The sequence below is a fragment of the Triturus cristatus genome, chromosome 10, assembly GCF_964204655.1.
Source record: "Triturus cristatus chromosome 10, aTriCri1.1, whole genome shotgun sequence".
In the NCBI taxonomy this organism is placed as follows: Eukaryota; Metazoa; Chordata; class Amphibia; order Caudata; family Salamandridae; genus Triturus; species Triturus cristatus.
Window position 1 is genome coordinate 43,938,943 of NC_140593.1, and position 20,434 is coordinate 43,959,376.

Below are 20,434 nucleotides of genomic sequence, written 5' to 3' on the forward strand. Positions count from 1 at the left end.
GACATTCAATAACCACCAACACATCAAAAAATAATATGTAAAAATATCCATTCTGAACATTGCACTGCACAAATTACTATATATATACTTCTTTCAAAGAATGTTTTAGCTCATACTTTTGTACTAAGTGTCTTTCAAAACCATCTTTAAGACCTATTTTCTGTTTTCTTAGTTATTTGGGGCGTTGTGATGTCGACGTAAACCGCGACCATCACACCTTTTCCATAAAGTCTAAAACACATATTACAGTATTTTATACACGGTGCCGATTAGGATCCTGGAAAAAATTTCCCCAACCCAATTGAATCTGGACTTTTTTCCGTACAAATGGTAAAAGCGCCGTACAAACTGCCAAGTACGATTCGTATGGGAAAAAGTACATACGAATCGCATTGGGAAAATTCCCCCACACGTCCTCGGGTCGGGAAAAGTCTCCGACACGTCCCCGGACATTTTTACGTACAAATGGGAAAACTGAAGTCCCAATGCGCAATTACGATCCGTCCCATCCGTCCGATTGTACAACTGCATGGAAAAAAGACCGTCCGGAGCGAACTCCCATAGCATCCATGGAGATGTCAAAACAAGTGCCCAGTATGCGCCGTACCCCCCCCCAGCCCCCCGTATGTACGGAGCGTACCCCCAGCCCCCCGAATGTACGGGGCGTACCCCTGTACCCCCCAGCCCCCCGTATGTACGGAGCGTACCCCTGTACCCCCCAGCCCCCCGTATGTACGGGCGTACCCCTGTACCCCCCAGCCCCCCGTATGTACGGAGCGTACCCCCCAGCCCCCGTATGTAAGGAGCGTACCCCTGTACCCCCCAGCCCCCCGTATGTACGGGGCGTACCCCTGTACCCCCCAGCCCCCCGTATGTACGGAGCGTACCCCTGTACCCCCCAGCCCCCGTATGTATGGAGCGTACCCCCTGGGGGTCCGCACTGTACATACGGGTGGCTGGGGGGTACAGGGGTACGCCCCGTACATACGGGGGGCTGGGGGGTATGCTCCGTACATACGGGGGCGGGGGGGGGGCCCCCTAATCAGCTCGCATCGCCGCGTACTTAGCTTTTCCGGCACTTTTTGGGTGCCGTAAAAATATTCCCATCCGGACTGCAGTCGGTGCGAATCGTAATTGCTGGTACGTAAAAACATGCCTAACTCCGTCCGGACGTCACGTCCGCAGTGTCCCGGATCACATTTGTATGTATTTTTCTGTCGGTTGGTCTTTTTTCCGATTCGTACGGAAATGGTGTTTCCGTACGAATCGTAATTGCATGTTTGTAAATTTTTACAACCCGGTACGAGTCGGACGGAGAAAACGCTCCGACCCACGGTTTGTACCGGGTTTTTCCAGGATCGTAATCGGCCCCTAGGGGTTTATTAAAGTTCACTTCAAACTCATATTTTTCTATTGTATTTCTAGAACAACCATCTCTAAAACCTATTTTCCGGTTTCGTGGTGAGGGTGGAGTTCGCCATGACATCGGTAATCACGATCCCCACGGTTGCGTCCCGAAAGCTGTAAGCACAAGCAGTAATTCAATAGCCACAACTAGGCCTGGGCGAAAATTTTGTTCTGTTCGCGGAAATTGCGATAATTTGACATTTTCGCGTTCCGCGGAAAGCGTGAAAATGTCAAAATTTCCGCATTCCGTAGCTTAGCGATAATTTGGTTCTTGCTCGCGCTGTAAAATAATACATTCTCGCGCGCGCGCGATCGCCTTACCTGAATCCCTGCGTTCGCCGACAAGTTTTCTTGATCCGGTCGCGTTCTCCATGAGATGTTGTATTGTTTTTAGCCATTTGCGCTGTCTCGCGACAGTTCGCGCCCGCAGTGACGTCATGCGTCGCGCGATCACGTCTTTCTTCTCGCGATCATGCACCGCGAGACAACTGAAAACAAGATGGCCGCGCCCGCGAGCAACCACATGAGTAAGTTGGCGAGCCGCAACCATGCAGAAAATCTCGCGAACATGCGGGAAAAAAACTTCCGCATCTTCGCGATATTTCCGCGTGTTTGCGATAATTTTTTAACATTTTCGCGATAATTTGCGAAAGTGGATTTCGCAAATTCCGCCCACCCCTAGCCACAACCACATTAATAAATTATAACTATATATTTAATTCTAATCATCACAGTTGATAACTCACTATATAAATAACTCTATAAAAACAGTTATCAGAACCTCAATATCTCTATAACAATACGTATTAATGATTCACTGATATATTTTTTTAAATTTTCTCTAATCTTCGCAATAGTCATGAGCTTCCGGCAACGACACATGGGGGCCATGCTGCCCGTCGCGGCATAGTTGCGAATATCGTGCGCGATTTAAAAAAATCAATTTTGGACACATAACTCATGTCACTAACACCCCCATTTCTCACACATAGGGTCAGAGTACCTCTACACTGACCCCTTATGTTAGCCTTTTCAGAAATTATCCACCCCAGGAACCATTCCGAATCAATAAAACGGTGGCTGCAACTTTCTGTTCTGGTTCCATCCAGCCATTCAGAGCGTTCCCGTTAGCACATGCGTTCGTGAGTAATCGTGAAACCACAACAAAATATCTGTGACTAGAGATATCACTATAATTTCTTAAAAACTACTGAACAGATTTACACCAAATAGGCAAAGGGCACTTCCTAGAACCAACATCTACCTCACAGCCAAATCTAGTGCAAATCCATTCAGCAGTTCGGACGGTACGTGAGGCTAAATGTTCCTATGGGAATTAATATTACAAACAACCCCTTATTACGTGCCCCAAATTCTCAGTCCCCACTGCACAGATCAGCCCAAAACTTTCCATGACAACCCAAACCTACCCTGACACTTTTTTTGGGAAAATCTCTAGAAGATTGGTCAAATGACGCCAAAGTTATAGCCCAGTCAAAAAACAATTCTATGGTCCTAACTATAACTACCTACTGGTGAATATATATATTCACTGAAATAAACAAACTTTACAGAAACGTTATTGTTTGCCAATGGAATTTAAAAAAAGTAGAAATTCACAGAAAAAAAGGTTACTAGGCTATTACCGTTAGGTTCAGATTTCACTTGTACAAAATCAATGAAATTCAGCAGTTATAGTTAGCTAAGCTAACTATAAATTGTGCCCACCACAATGCCCCTGCTTAGGATCTCACATATTACATCACTCATGACAAAGTCACTGACATCACTCATGGCATCTCAAATTACATCATCCACAAACTCACTAAGACCAGAGGCCTTGGGGTTCAGAATGCTTCTACCCTGCCCCCTGTAATAATGCAGACCCCCCTGCAGCACTTGGGGCCACCACTTTCCCGGGATTAACTTTTATCAGTAGGGAGGCCACAAGGACACCATCAGCCCCAGGCACTGCCACCTCCACGGTGCTTTTTTTAAAGAGTGCGGGGCAAACAAACCCCCTGCATTCTTGGGGACAGCCACCCCCCTCTGGGCTATAAAATTAATTAATGTGGGTGGTCATGTGGCCCCTCCGCAGCCCTGACGACCACTACCTTACTGTATTTTAACATTATATGCTAGCTCGATTACTGGGAAATCTGACGATCACCCCCCCAGTCTCACTGATCAAACCATGCCCCTGGGCATAAGTTGAGCCCACACTTGAATGATCACCACAGACAGTTAAACCCAGGCTGAACTCTCTGAAACCATATGGGACAGAAGGACAGAGACCAGTTTTCGTTCAGCTTCATTAGCACCAATTGTCCAAAGTACTGCATTATGCATTCATGACACCGAAGGACACGTGGTAGTTCCATTCCCAGATGGCCTCATTGCGGGACATCCATTTCAGAACAACAAAATAAATCAAATCCACCAACAAGGAGAATAACAAAACTAAGCCGTTTGCGGACTTTGCAGAACCCGGCAACTCTGCGTTCCATGGAAAATGCTGAATTACCATCAAACTCCGCACTCTGTAGTGGAGCAAAGTTTTTTGGGGGCTTCGCACTCTAAACATCATTTCGCGTGCGCAGGAGTAAATTGCCATTTGTTCGCGTTTGCCCACAAGATGTTTAGGGCAGTTCATGGGCGCCATGAGATTTGCTTGCCAGGCGCATGCTCCCGAGAGATTTTGCGGTCGGCAACAGGCCATTCAGGCATGCCAGCGACTTCCGGTGGATGTTTTCTGCTGTACGCGATTCCAAATGCGTTGGATCTACCGCAGCTGCAATCTGGGGAAGATTCTTTTCTCGAGCAGCATCAAAATCTTCCGGAATTTACGATTTGTAGTTCAAAAACCTCCTCAAATTGACAGTTGTATGTGGTTCTTTTGTGCGAGGAGCCTTTCTTTGTTTTTACTTTTTTCAACTGGAAGGAAGTGCCCCAGAGTCTCCAACTTCCTGTGCCTGTCCAGCAGGCTCCTCTCAGTGCTTTGTCCATCTCTGGTCAATTTTCATTAAGATTTGAAACTGGAAGGATCACTGTGTCTGCTGCATATCCCATTGGGTTTAAGGACTTTGAATTTGGTGTTGTTTGTTTGATTGGGCCATGTACCTGGATTTATTTGTACAGTTAATAGGTTTTTAAAAATTATTGTGGTGGGTGGCCTGTTGTTTCAGTAGGAGCCTAGTGATTTCTTTGCATTTAATTTTTCTTCTTTTGTAAAGGAAAAATGTTTCACAGTTTACTACATTTTCTAAATTTTTTAAATACATTGAATGAATTCACTATTTGGTCTAGTCTGCCAATTGGCCTTCCAGACAGCAGGTCAAGTGCTAGTCATGGTGCATGAAACAACCATTTCTGTGGCGTTTACAGCATTTAAGCCATGGAGGGATTTGGATTGAAATCCAAAATGTGTTTTTCTGTGGTATTTCATGTTTTTTTGATGCAAACAGTTTATTAGACTAGGTGGGATAATGCCTTTGAAGGATGTGTGTTGTGTAGTTGTAAAAAAAATGTTAACTCAATAATTTTTGTTTTCGGCATTGGTGAATTAATAATGTTTTTTCTGTTTTGCCATGCCTCCTTTGTCTGTCCAGTGTGTGTTTGTGTGTTTGCCATAGGCCCACATTTACCTATGTTCCAGATGCCATGTGGCCAATGGCCAGTGGTCATTTTGTATAGTGAGTGGATTGTCCCTAGGCCTGCATGTGCTGTTTGTTTTACAGTCCTCCTGCTGTTGTGGCTTGTGAGTGACCATGTGGCTTGCAGCCATTTTGTGTATGCAGCCAGTGTGCTTTTGCCATTAGCCTGCATGCGTTCTTTATTCTTGGCCTCCAGCTTCTTGTTGTGACCATGTGGCTCACAGCTATTTTGTGTAGGCAGCCAGTGTGCTTTTGCCATAGGCCTGCATGCGTTGTTTGTTCTAGGCTTCCAGCTTCTTTTTGTAACCATGTGGCTGGTAGCCATTTTGTATAGGCACTAGACAGCCAGTGTACTTTTGCAATAGGCCTGCATGTGTTCTTTGTTCTAGGCCTCCTGCTTCTTGTGACCATGTGGCTGGTGGCCATTTTGTGTCGAAAGCCAGTGAGATTTTGCCATAGGCCTGCATGCCTATTTTGTTTTAGGTCTCCAGCTTCTTGGTGTGACCATGTGGCTGGTGGCCATTTTGTGTAGGAAATAGGCAACCAATGTGCTTTTGCCAAAGGCTTGCATGTGTTCTTTGTAGTAGGCCTCCTGCTTCTTGTTGTGACCATGTGGCTGGTGGCCATTTTGTATAGAAAGCCAGTGTGCTTTTGCCATAGGCCTGCATACATTCTTTGTTCCAGGCCTCCAGCTTCTTGTTATGACCATGGGGGTGGTAGCCATTTTGTTGATCGAGCCAGTGTGCTTTCCCTATAGGCCTGCATGTCTTCTCCTTGTCCACAATTAATGCCTTCCTGTTCAGTGTTGTTGTTGATGACAATGTGGCACTGGTTGGCAGCCATTTTGTGTGTCCAACCAAAATCAGCCCTTTTAGCCATAGGCTGCATGGATGGTTGAGCAATGTGATAGCCGTTTTATAAAACTTATTATTATATCTTTGAGGATAACTTCACTTATGTTTAATTATTTTATTTTTCCAGTTTTTTTTATGTAATTACTAACTGGTAAATCATTTTTTCATTTTTTTGGCGTAATTTTAAAAACATTTTTTTGGTTTATTCAATTTCCCACTACATCATGCATCAATCAAATCAGCTCCATGACTGTTATAGCTGCACAACAGCATTCATTGTCTAGGAATTATTCCTTCTATTGTTATTTGTCAGGGGCACCTCCCTCAGTGCTCTGCCACATCACATGCCATGTGTGACATGACATCACACACCGCACATAAAGAAAACAGTTTCATCTGTATGTTGTTGTTGTTGTTTTTGCTCTCTTAACCCCTTCGGTGCTCATGACGGAACGGTTCCGTCATGAGCCACGGTTGAGCTGTGCTCATGACGGAACCGTTCCGTCATGACCACGCCCGCGCAAGAAACCGTCAGCACAGCGGCGGAATTTGCGCAGCATGGAAGGGGTTAATGTTCCTGAGGGGTCAGTCACCATGAAAGTATATGTTGGTGTGGTTTTCCGTTTTACGAATAAGGAGATATATTTATTATTTACACTGTAATGATAATTAAGGGGGTAACAGCAGTGATCACACTAAATGATATTTTTTTGTTTGTGCTACTAACTGAACAGCAACAATGCCGCATTTCACTGATGTCCTTCTTGGTTCTTTTCTTTGAGGTGCACAACAAGAAGATGACAGCAACACATCACCCACAGTACTGCCTGAGAGAAGGCCTGTGCACGGCGTAAGTGTGACGCGTGAGTGACCCACACATCAGACATCTCTTCAGCTTGTGAAATTAAGTGCCACTACTAGCTGACAGCTTCAAGATGGCTCCAAATGAAAGTGCTAAATCTGCTGCCAAGAAAGTAGCCAGTGAGAAGAAGAAAGAGCTTACCACCACCACCACCACCGGTATGTCGCCCCAGATGTTTTTTGGAAAACAAAAAACTGTACCTGCAGCACCAGCCTCTGGGGAGCAAGCTGGAAGCAGCACCCCCAAGTCAGTGGACCCACACCTATCTAGGCCCAAGCCCATGTCTGTCACAGAGGCAGCCAGTCTAATCACGGCAACGCTGACAAGCAGTGATATTGAAATTGAGTTAACTCTATCAGAGAGAAGTAACCAATCATTGCAGGAAACTCCAAGAAGTGGACAACAAGAACAACAACCACCAATAGAAGTTCCTCCCGAGGTAGGAGCAGTTCTAGAGATTCAGCTTCATGCTGAGGAAGTAGACCAATCTGCTCCAGAAGATCCATTTTCTTCCAGATCTCCAGCTAGAAAAAAGAGGGTTAGTGGTGCATCATCTTCTTCTTCAAGCCCCCCTTCTGCTGATCTAGACGCCACTTGGATCCTGCCTCAGTCTGAGCGTGAGACACGCCACAGGATGACTCAGATGAGGCTAGGGTAAAGGAAGGTTCCAGAAAGCCTTAGAGTTTTGGAGGCAGATGTAGAAGAGGAGGATGACAAAGAGCCAGTCATAATGGATGTTAGCCCAGCCCCAGTGGGGACCAATGTTACCCCATCCCAACTCCCCAGGGGGGATGTGGCAGTGGAACCTCAGAGTCAACCACCTCCAGCTGCCATATTTACAAAGTCCCGGCAGCGACCTACATCCACAGCCACCTCAGTAGAAGCAGGTACTGCAGAGAGTCAGGTGTCAAAATGCCCACTTACCTCCAGTTCATCCGACATTGGCAGTGGCACCAGAGTTAGAAAGTTGAGCTCCCTAGTTTGGAATTTCGTTTTTGGTTAGCCAGAAGGAGGTGAACATTGCCATATGCTCCGTTTGCAGAGCAAGTGTTAGTCAGGGTAAGCTTGGATCTCTTTTGCGGGGGCTAGAGAAAAAGTAACTGAAGGCGTTGACACTGCTGAGAATTTTAATGCTGCTCAGAAGCATGACACAGTAGCGATGTACGCAATGGAGAAATCCCATACAGCTGCAAACATTTTGGAAGACTTAACAACAAGGTCTTTGAATGGCTGCGACCAAGAGGTCTTCAGATTGGATTTGTTGCCACGGACAATGGCAGCAATATAGTTAAGGCCATGGCCAATGGTGGTTATTTCGGGGTCCTATGTTTGGCGCACTGCATGAATATCATTGTACAGGACTTTCTCAAAAAAGAAGACCAAGTAAGCAACTTACTGTCTGTCTACCTGCAGAAGAATCTGCACTCATTTCAGCCATTCATTTATATCCCAGAAACAGCTGAGGGACATTCAGCATGATAATAGAGTGCCTGTTAAAGCACTCATACAGGAGGTGCCAACATGCTGGAACTCCACTTATTACATGCTTGAACGCCTGTTTGAGCAGTACAGACCTATCAATGAATATGTCATGCAAAGAGGAGATGCAACTGTAAAACGCATGATCATTGAGATGGACCAATGTGCCAAGTCAAATGCCTGCCAGAGATCATGCTTCCTTTTGATGTGTTCACAGGGGAAGTCAGCAAAGAGGACAGTTCCATGGGCCAAGCTATCTCATTGTTGCACATGCTACAGGAACAGTTAATGGAGGCGTTGGCAATTTAAGCAGGTGTGTAGGAAAAAAATGTTTGTATATGACTTGGTGGAGAGCTTAATCCTGCCACAATTCTTGATCCATTGTACAAACCATTACTGTCCACTTTCATTTCTTTTTTAGACAGGATGTTAGAAAATACAAAACATGGACACCTGAGCAAGGCAGTGAGCTAGAAAAAGAACGGCAGGGAATTAGAGGCCCGCTGGTCCACGGCACAAGTCTTGTGGGGCAGCCTTCAAGCTCAGAGCCTGAGGGCAGTGCTGTTGGTTCACAGCAGCCAAAACCAATGACAAGAACACCATCAGCAACACCAAGATCAAGATATTCAATGTCTGTCAAAGCTTGGTAAGACAGATCATGATAATGTAACTTGGTCTCTCTAGGGGCAGAAGGACAATTTGGTTTGGCTTACCTGTACTTCCTTCGTTTCCTTTTCATCCAATAACAGATTTATCATGGTCGGCTGTTCATCATGGCCAAGATGAATGTTGTCCTTGTGTAGTGTTTGTCTTTGTCTAACCTTTCCCCAAATCCCCCTTTCCACCCATTCATCAAACCCCTAATCCTCTTTCCCTGGGCTGTGTGATTTATTGAGGTGTGACTTAACAATTGACACCATTAATTGATCACACATTTGGGGGGACAGATGTGGTGAAAGCAACACCAACTCAGAGCAGGGTGGAGAGAGGAGGATCTTATTCTCAAGCTCATATAGCGCACACTGGCAATAAATTATATTAGCCATCCCAGCACAGTGTATGATTTTAAGAGGAACATCTATTTGCCAGGCTTCATCATTCAGCCACTGTATTAATTTGCGTCTATGGTTAAGCTTGTCTACTTCATACAGTTCGTGGTATCTCAAGTCAACTTCATTTTGAAACTTTTACTATTTCAACATTGTTCAGATTAATTAAACTTTCGATTGCTTATAACATTTTAATTGTCTCTCTTCTCGTGTGTGAGTCTGTTCTGGTTGTCTAGTCTCTAGTGACTGTCCTATTCAAAAGACCTTTATTCGAATTACTTGAATTCATAAAAGTACAGACATAAAAACAATTCATTAATACAATATACAAAATACAATATTTTTAAAAATTAAAAAGGGAACTAAGACAGCAATCTTTCAGGGGTTTTCCATCATATTACGTACACGGATTATTAATCTTAAAAAGGTACTAGTACGAAACGTCAGTTCCTCTGTATCCAGGGAGAGTAACATCAAGCGGGACTCCTCCAAGGAGAGGGGTCTTTGTTTTCTAAAATAAGATGTTAAAAACCAGTTAATGTATTTTAGATAAAATTTACAGAAAAATAAAAAATGCAGATCATTCTGTTTGCTGGTACCATCACAGGGGCAGGGGTTACGTTCTGTGGTGTGATTATAACCCAAGGGGAAGCCCAACAGAAATTTTATGGAGCCTGCCCTTAATCGAAATAACAGAGACCTCTCCCAGCTGGACATAGGAAGAGTAAGATAAAGTGGGAGGGGTTGCCTGGGCAGGTCATTCTCCATGTATCTGACAACAGTTGATTTGGATATTTCCCTTTCCATCCTTTCAGTTTCAAAGAGTGCATATAGTGCTTGTTTAACCTCTACCTTATCTTGACATCCGATTCTGGAGGGATCTGAAAAGAGATCTCCTTTGTTCACGGCACTTAGTAATTTTAGGACTCCAGCAAGCCATGGAATTGAGAGACCGTGGTCACATTTAAGACAATCTTTAATTATATCTTGTGTTAAGGAGGCTGCGTTATTCCTCCAGATTCTCAGCCAGAATAGGGCTGGTCTACTTCTGATAAAGTCGCTGATATAAGGGAGGTTCAACTCTTTGTGACAAATAAGTTCAGAGGACGAAATTGGGGCACCCAATACTTTCCTACAGAAACGTGTCTCTTCTCGTTGGATACCGGGGTTTTTAGCAGGGGCCCAAACTTCAGCCCCGTAAGTGGCAACGGGGATACACTGCAATCTAAAAATTTTTAAAATAGCACTGGTTGCACCTAATTTTTTAGGGCGTGGAAGACTCAATATTGAGTTGATGGCCTTCGAGACCTTACTCGTGGCGTGGGCGAAGTGCCCACTCCATGAGTTGTTCGCAGCGAAAGCCACCCCAAGGTATATAAAAGAATTTACATAATCAAGTTTATCAGACCCGATGTGGATGGTATTAAGTTTCCGTTTACCAGGTCCGCATGACATAACAAAAGATTTTTTAAAATTCACACGCAGGTCTAATCCCTCCATATGATGTACAAAGTTTTCCACAAGCAAACGGAGGGCGTTAGGGGTGCGGGCCATAAGGACCGCATCGTCTGCGTATAATAGAACTGGCAAAGGATGCTCCTGGACAATTGGGACATCTCTAGTTACTTGTTTTAAAACCTTTGCTATGCCATTGATGTAAATAATAAACAGCAGGGGTGCTAAAACGCACCCCTGTCTAACCCCCCTACCAATTTTTATGGCTCCAGAAACTTCGCCCCCCGACCCAATTCTAACTTGAGCCCTAAGGTCAGTATGGAGATACGCAAGGAAATGCACTAACGGCTTGTCCAGTCCGTAATTAAGAAGCATGGACCACAGTTTTGATCTGTTTACCAGATCAAACGCAGATGAAAGATCCATGAAGGCGAAGTATATAGGGGACGATCGAGCAACGGTATACTTATCAATTATTAATTTTAAATTCAAACATTGCTCGACCGTGCCCACCCCACTCCTAAATCCCATCTGACATGGATCCAGTAGGTCAGAATCTTCCGCCCACTCTACCACCCTGTTGTAAATAACTCGCCCAAGTATTTTTAAAGTGTTGTCCAAAAGCGAGATTGGGCGATAGTTAGCTGGATCTGACCTATCGCCCTTTTTATAAATTGGGACAATAATACTAAAAGACCACGTCTTAGGGATGGGCGCTCTTGACAAACTGTTAAAAACATTATGTAAAATTGGTGCCCATAGGTCTGGACTATGCTTTATGATGTCTATGGGAAGACCGTCTGGTCCAGGGGCCTTGTTGCCAAGGCTCTCTCTGACGGCTATCACCACCTCGGAATGATCAATCCGCAGGTCTCGCAACTGTCCCAAATCTGAGGTAATTGTTTCTTCAAAGGGAGCAGCATATATGTTGGAAAAGTGGGCTTCCCAAGTGCTACTGGTTATATTGCAGCCAATAGGGGATAGATGTTTACCCATGTCGCGCATTTTCCTAACTGCGGTCCAGAATGGGCCACTGCTCTTCATGTTGGCGCTGACAACCAGGGACTCCCACTGTTCCATCAGGAGTGCCGCCTTTCTTTCAGCTATTTTTTGTTTATAAAATTTCCTAGCTGATTGTACCTCCACTATATTCCTTGGCTTAATGGTTAATACCCTACGTAGTTCCCTATTTGCCATAGAACAGGCAGAGTCGAACCATCTTGGGTCTTTCGCCTTTGTAGGTAATGGGACTAACAAATAATTTTTAATTGCCACGCATAGTTTACCAAAATCGGTGACTATTCTGTGGCAGTCCCCGTCGGGTGATGAGCAAGAGTTTATTAATACGGGGTGGTCATTTTTTACACGATCCAGTAGGGCTTCACAGTCAATTCCCCTCCATTTTAGACGGAGACCATCACCTGATGGCGTAATATCTCTCGCGCCATTAAATTTAGCATATACTGGGCTAGGGCCCAAGTACAAAGTGACTATAAGGGGGTTATGGTCTCCATATAATGTCTCAACCACATTTGAGTCAATGACACAATCTATTAGGTAGGGGGATGTGAAAATAAAATCAATCGTCGAGTGTGAATCTCTCCCTCTATGCGTTGGGGCACAAATCATCCTTGGGGATTGGCTTGCTTCCATTACATTACTAAGGATGTGTTCATTTAATATCTTGACAAGCTCAATACCTCTACGATCTGCTGGATCTGGGCAACTTTTATCCTCTAATCGATGCTTTTCTGGAATCTTCGCATTAAAATCACCCCCAATGAGAATCCCTGACTTCTCGTCTGTGCCTATATTCATGTTTGTTTCAAGGTGTACCAATACATTAGAAAGTGCTATATAGTTCCTATTTGGTATTGAATTAAAATCATTATTGTAAAAATTAATTAAATAAATCTTGGTCTTTCGCTTGTATTCGAGAACCTGAATATTTGGGTTCCCGAATGATAAATCCTTAAAAGTACCACCCGCCAATATCCTGATCCCAATAAAAAGTCCTCCCATTGCACGACCAAAGGCAGGCTTAGAGGCAAACACACTAAAACAATGATAACCCTCTAGGTGCACGTTCCCTACGGCCCAGGTCTCTTGGAACATGATGATATCTTTGCCATCCAATAGCTGGACCCACTGAGGGTCGGACAGTCTAGATTCTATGCCTGCAACGTTCCAGCTAAGGATAGACAAGTCACAGCCACTTGGGCTACTTAAATGCTTGTCCCTGGTAATCTGCCTGGGGTTAATTTGGAGGATTGTTGTAACGTCCTCACATGCGACTGGGAATTCAACCAAGGCAGGCTGTACGGCCATGGGTTGAGGTATAACAGTTTTTGTAGAATCTAAAGGTTCCTCAATTGCATCGACTGCCTCTACACATTCACTGTTCCTATCACTATCCCCCAGTCAGTACAGTTCCTCTAAGTTTGAAAAGGCATGTTCAAATCGATTATATGTTGGAACGTTATACAGGTACCTACTCTCATGCTCATACGGGTAAATATTTTGATTTGTCACTGCATAGGGCCTCACCCTGGGAATGTGCTGGGGTACGGCTAAAAAAGGGGGATATGACATTTGGTGTGCAGGTGGTGCAATCACGTTATCCAATGGAAGGCCATTTCTAGTATCAAGATGTTGGCCCTGGTGGTAACGTCGATTGTTAATTCTAAAATCAGTATTAATGTCCTGGCGGTATCCCAAGAAATGAGTCCCAAGTCTAGGATTAGGATCTATTAAGTGCCTATAAAAATACCCAAGGGGGAGAAGTGTAGTGTTATATTCCCAATGGGAGGGCTGTGGGGCTTTTGCTAGCGTGCATTGGGCCCATAGAGGGGACTTAAAGTTTATAATTATACAGTCCCCTTCAAACTTTTTTCTTAAGGGGCCCACCCACCCCACTCTTTGGGTATGAATAATCTCTCCAGCGCCATCCATCGGAAATTGACAGTGTCTAGATAGCCAATGGAGAGTTCTATTTTTTAGGCTGACAACATTTTCCTCTTGATCTTTCCTTAGCTTAGGGACATTGGCTAAGACCAGGACGTAAGGTCCGCACTCTGGGGGTAAACTGATACGGGCCGGAATTTGCTTAGCAGTTGTTAAAATAGATTGGTCCGGCTTAGGTGAGGGGGGGGGGATGAATCAGGAAGGACATCAGTATTGGTTTGACCAAAATATGCTATATTACTTTTTGAGACAGTTTGAGCCATCGCTATGGGGGTGGCAACCTTGGGGAGTGTTGGTTTGGGTGCCCGTTTGGCGCGATGCTCCACAAATGGTAGGCTTTTACTTGTGCCTGGTATTGGGGGCAGCAAGGGGACACTATTATTAGTTTTATTAGACATTTTGGGCTGATTTATTTGGACATCATCAGTGGTGGTAGTTGCCCTTAAAGAGGGCAAAATTTCTTGATGGCGCCCTGAACTTAGTTTAGAAACATGATCAGTCAGCACTCTCATCCTTTTTTCTATGTTAGAAACATGTAAGTTCAGAGGACCCAAGAGAGTAGATATCAGTGTCTCCAGTCTCCCCCAAAATCCCTGAGCCCCTGACACTGTGTTGATTTCTATAATGGACGAATCCATCCTGCTAGATAGGCCAACCTCTTTAGCCTTATCTAGTACTACAGGGGCAACAGACCTCCGTGGTTGGCTGTTCCCACCCTTCTGTTTATTTTGTACAGGCTCGATATTTTTCCGTTTATTCTTAGCTTTTTGCCTCTTTGCTTCCTGGCCCCTTGTTTGCATTAGTCCGCTAATGCTTTTATCCCCACCTGAGTCCAAAGCATCAAAGTCATGGCATAAGTCAATCCCTTCTGTGTGAATCAAATTGTCTACTGGAGATGGCAGAAGGTCCAGGTCCCTATTTAGGCTTGGCTCTAACATAGTCGGTGTTGACGATAGCCTAGTGTCCGTGGGCGGGTGGTCATGAGATACTATATTTCCAATAGCTTGGTTCTCTTTGGTGGCTGTGCCCGGAAGCCCCGCATAGGATGTAGCAAGTAGAGAATCAAGGGATTTTTCAAAGGAGTTATCATGATGCATAAACAAGGGCAAGCTTGGTGGGAGCGAGAGGCGTCTTTCAGTATTCTGAATAGCCGTGGCAACAACCCCTATTGTTTTTTGCAACATTTTGTCTATGGCCGTTAGGCTTGGCAAAGGGGTAGTAGGTGCTGCATGTTGTTTGGGCTTACCCGGTCTTCTGGATGCTGCTGACGTCTTTTTCCCCATAACGGATGTCGATGCGGGTAGCCAGAAGTTGTTTCTCAGCCAGATGCCCCTGGGCCAGCGAAGTTAAGGGGGGTGGCCCAGCCCTGCCTCTGTCTGCCCCTGACTGCCACAGACGGCCCGCCCTCTGCCCGGGCTCAGCCCGGCGCCGCCCGCACGCGTCCCGCGACGCGGAGGGAGCCTCTGCCTATGTAGCGCCTCCGGGTGCGGAACTGGCCGGAAGGAGGTCCTGGCGGAAGCAAAGGATGCTGGGAGCTGTAGTTCCCCCCCACTGCGGCCAGCGATGGAGAGTGGCGGCGAGGGGAACACACACGTCAGCGTCCCGTTACAGCCTGGTGGTCTAGTGGTCTTCGCCTGGTAAGTCCCGCTGCTTTGTTTGCTTACAAATGATCCCCCCGCTCCAGCGAGGGAGCCTCTGCTTATGTAGCACCTCCGGGCGCGGAACTGGCCGGAAGGAGGTCCTGGCGGAAGCAAAGGATGCCGGGAGCTGTAGTTCCCCCCCACTGCGGCCAGCGATGGAGAGTGGCGGCGAGGGGAACACACAGCGTCAGCGTCCCGTTACAGCCTGGTGGTCTAGTGGTCTTCGCCTGGTAAGTCCCGCTGCTTTGTTTGCTTACAAATGATCCCCCGCTCCACCGAGGGAGCCTCTGCTTATGTAGCGCCTCCGGGTGCGGAACTGGCCGGAAGGAGGTCCTGGCGGAAGCAAAGGATGCCGGGAGCTGTAGTTCCCCCCCACTGCGGCCAGCGATGGAGAGTGGCGGCGAGGGGAACACACAGCGTCAGCGTCCCGTTACAGCCTGGTGGTCTAGTGGTCTTCGCCTGGTAAGTCCCGCTGCTTTGTTTGCTTACAAATGATCCCCCCGCTCCACCGAGGGAGCCTCTGCTTATGTAGCGCCTCCGGGGCGCAGAACTGGCCGGAAGGAGGTCCTGGCGGAAGCAAAGGATGCCGGGAGCTGTAGTTCCCCCCCACTGCGGCCAGCGATGGAGAGTGGCGGCGAGGGGAACACACAGCGTCAGCGTCCCGTTACAGCCTGGTGGTCTAGTGGTCTTCGCCTGGTAAGTCCCGCTGCTTTGTTTGCTTACAAATGATCCCCGATGACTGTCATTTTTTTCCGAAGCTTGCAAAAATAATGGCATTAACCTTTTTAATATTTCAATTTGTTAACTTCCCTGCAATGAATACTCTCCTTATCCTAAAGTTCGGGCTCGCCTAGGTCTCAGAGGGAGTGAGACTTAGCTTTAGTTCTGATGACTTTGCCTTCAATGTTAAAATGCTAGCAATACATGCTGCTACTACTACTACCACCATGGCACCTTGGGAAACCATGCAGCCCTCCCTTCATCTAATCAGGTAAGAGAAGTGAAGTGCGGTTGATTGATTCATTGTTGAATGGCAATCATTCTATACAATAGAACTTCTGCCCCACCCCCTCCTTAGGGGTTAATAAAAATATATAGTAGCAGAGTAGGCTGCAGAGACTAGGAGGAGAGAGTAGTAGGAAAAGGGAGGGTACTGCATAACTATATTGTTGTTTATAATATCAGCAGATTATTAAAACTGGCTGAGTCAAAGGCAGCAGTGTGAGGTAAAACAATAATCCCAAAAATTGTTTTTAATCATTCATAATGTAAAAATATGAAAGCTTTATTCCCTGAACAAACCTAAACTACCAAACCCACAACTGGCCCACCCCTCTCCCTAACCCCAACCAATGCCCAAGTAGTGTCCAAGACTCAGAGTTCACAAACGAAATTGTCCATAAATAAAGAAAAACCCAACAATGCCCCAACCAAAAAAAGATTACAAAAGGGGCTGAAGAGGGCACTAATGGTGGGCTAGGAGCTTCTTCCGGTGCCTGTCCATCCGTTCTTTCCTGGCTTTAATATTCACCATCCTCAGCATGATGCGGAGTTCAAATCGGCAGAATTAAGGGGACGCAGCAGTGATGGTTGAATGGCAGTGGGCGCCCATTGGACTGCAGTGAAGGTGTGGTGTTATTGTGGCTTCTGCCTCCTCATCCTCCAAGGCCAACAGCCGCAGGTACTCGGGCCATGATTGCCTCCAGTTTCCGCTGCCGGATCTGGGCTGCAATCTCCTGCTTCCTAGGAGGTTTCAGATCAGGAGGAGTAGCTATATATCAAGAAAGAAAAAAGACAAATTGCAAACAATGCTCTTAGCAAAACACATACAAAATTATGCCATGGCTATGGAGGTATGGAGGTGATTGATGATGGCCTGATGGGTGGGTAGAAAGGATACATAAATGTTGCACTTGAAAACTGTTGTGAGTCCACAGAGCAGGCTAAAATACCACCTCCTCAACCCTTTGAATCAAAAAACCCTGAAAAAGCCATTCCAGGCAAGTAAGTGAGAACACCACTACAGAGGATAACCCTTTTCCCTTGTTTATTCTCCCTCCCAAGGATTTTCCCATTCCTCATAGCATTGGTCTTCTTGTGTTTTATTTTTTATTCTTCACCTTTGGGTTTGCCACTCACCACCATTTATGTTTTACATGCTCCCAATCCAGTCTTCACCATTGGAACCATCGATCCATATAGCCATCCATCCAAATATGACTCTCTGTCTCACTCTCAACAAACCTTTCAGCAGCATACATTTGTCATTTACCCACCCATGCATCCTATAGTTTCCTTCAATCAAAAGGAACCACCACAGTATTCCAATCACCCACCCAGGCAGGCATCCTTTTACACATACACTTTCACCCACCCAGGCAGGTTTCCTACATGAATACCTTTCATCTATCCTTCACTCACCCATGCATCGTATCTATCAGCCACCTACAGTATATGCAGCCGGTGTTTTCACCCATGCATCCTTCTTTTTCAGTCATATATATTACATTTCACCCGTCCTTTCTCATTCCATCATTCTTTCCCTTTTCTATTAACCCATAGTTTAAGGTCTTGTTCATGAAACTTTCTCTGCTGAGTTGATGATAGGAAAGGTCATTAGCTACTGAACAGTGTTCACCTGTTGTTCAAAAGTCAACACTACACCTTTACAGTGAGTATATAATTAATTGTCCATAAGCAAGTAATATGACTTACCCCCGCCCGTCACTGCCGCTGGCTCACCTCCTTCTGCTGACGCATCTGCAGATTGGCTGGCGTTCTCACTGCTGGACCTGGGCACTGGTAGTCGGTGCGGCTAGAAATAAAAATTACACATTTCTTAGATGCCAGATACGCCTCCCCCTATTCATTTTTTTTAGCAAAATACACCACACACATCAGCCACTACAATTTAGGTACATTACAGACAGTATCTTCTATCAAAAATATCAGGTTGGGCATTTTGTTGGTGCCAATTTTTAAAAAAACCTTAAGACAAACTGTTTAGGAGTGGCTGGAACTATTGATGAATCTGATGTTTTGAGCAAAAATGCATATGGCCTTGGCTGGCAAATGCAATGGGACCATCCTCCTCGTACTTCTTTCAGCCATGATGCACGTTCATCAGCTCACCAACTGCTGCTAATAATACTAGGCCTAGTTAAGGAGACACAACTTTGGGGTGTCCAACGTGACCATGGCCACTCTCTTGTTTTATGGATTGAGCCTTCTCATCTCAACAAACATCCATAGATTATCTTACTTGGGCAATGGGCATACAATCTGCACGACAGAGTAGTAGTGGTTTGTGACCAATGGGTTCTTTGAGTCTTCGAGTACTACCACTAGGCAGTCCACAATTTAAGGGGAGGGGGAAAGCTGACTGACAAAGCAGAAGAAAGGAAGCTACAGACAGACTAGCAACTACAGACTAGATACAGTTTGAAGTAAAGTACAGAAACTTGAGATATAGAAAATAAGTTAGGGGCATATCAGTGAGGCGATAGAATTATCGCCGCTTTTGCGGCTGTTTTCGGCCAAAAAGCGGCGATAATTTTATCGCCTAATTATCAAGCTCACGCTAACGCATGAAAACTTGCGTTAGAGAAGGAATTCCTAACGCCCAGCTTTGCATCTCTAATGAGATGCAAAGTGGGCGTTCCTGACCTGCCATGACAGGAGAAATGTCGCTAAGCGACATTTCTCCTATCATCAAGCCCCACGATATGAAGCATAGCGGAAAGAAAAGTAGCGATAACCCCTGTTTTCGCTACTTTCCTTACGCCTGCTTCAGGACTGACTTAGCCATGATATCCTATGGAAGGTGGATATCATGGGTAAGTTTGTGAGTCTCTATCATCAAGCTAACGCCACATTGCGTGAGATTATCGCTGGGTTTCCAGTGATAATCTCACGTTAGGCAGTTAGCGTGAGGATTTTTATCGCTTTTGAGATAAGCGTTGCTAATAGCACGCTTCCTCAGCGATAAAAATCCACGCTAGCCGGCGATAATTATCCTAGCGCTGAGTGCGCTTAGCGATAATTATTGCCGGTTGTTGTTGATATGCCCCTAAATAGGATAATGCAGGGATAAAAAGAATTTAGACATGGATAGAATGAAGAGTATTTGAAAAAATATATAAAACGAGTAGACATAATTCAAAAAGGAGCGGTAAAAGTTAGGGTAATAAATATATTAATGTTAACACCAGGAGGACTTACTGGGGCCAGCAGAGCCATCAGCTGAGGAACTCTGGGAGGCACCTTCAGCTCCTGGACCCTCACCCGCCTCAGCCCTCTTCTTGACCCTGGATGCTGATGTAAGACATAAAGACAAAAAGATTGGTGGTAAATAAATAATCTCCCCCAAATATTTTTTGACAGGAAAAGACAATCGCAATAACAGCGAACTTTTCTAAATCAGATCGACTAGTAGTAGTATATCCCAGACCGTCCTATCTTATTCCAAATTTCCAAAAGCAGCCTACCTAGCCCTATTCAAAATTTAGTAAACCACGTTTTGGAATTACTAATAATAAATTGCAACAAATGATGTTTGCTTCTTCTCAAATCTCATTCGCAATCTCCCAACCCCCTTTGATGGGCAAATTAATTAAGGGCCTTATTAATTATTGCGACAATGTTGGGTGGACGCCATTGTGGTTCTGGAACTGCCCAACCTTAGTTTGGTTACAATGCAATCACCCATAAGTCATAGTGCTGTTGCAAACCTCCATTTGTCAATGGAAGCTTGTGCAGCAGGCAGAAAATGCCTGAGAACAAGCTTCCATTGAAAAATCGATATTGTTGTTCACAAACATCCCTCCACCGTCTGTGTGGCATGCACCATGTGGTTACAAATTACAAATAACTAAATACAGAAGTTCTTACAAAATCATCACTAATCATCAGCCGAACCAAGCGACAATGAACAAGTATGATAACTAGGTTGGGTAGCGCCAACTGGGCACCTGTCTAAAATAACTATCACATAATATTTAAAAACTTAACTTACCTGCATGTGAGCAGCATGCTTGCATTTGGGAAAATATATTAGCTATAGCAGATTTGT

General features: G+C 45.2%; 1 long non-coding RNA gene and 1 pseudogene across 2 annotated transcripts in view; one reads left to right on the forward strand and one right to left on the reverse strand.

The window, feature by feature from the left end:
- Positions 1 to 20,434, forward strand: part of LOC146788800 (trimethyllysine dioxygenase, mitochondrial-like) — a 243,434-nt pseudogene that overhangs the window by 56,269 nt on the left and 166,731 nt on the right. The window lies entirely within an intron of this gene.
- LOC146788801 (uncharacterized) overlaps positions 16,629 to 20,434 on the reverse strand; it is a 277,198-nt gene continuing 273,392 nt past the window's right edge. The window contains exons 2-4 of the long non-coding RNA XR_014969990.1: positions 19,585 to 19,677; positions 18,079 to 18,178; positions 16,629 to 17,134 (exon numbers count right to left, since the gene is read on the reverse strand). This is a non-coding gene — a long non-coding RNA (uncharacterized LOC146788801). The remainder of the gene's footprint in view (positions 17,135 to 18,078; positions 18,179 to 19,584; positions 19,678 to 20,434) is intronic.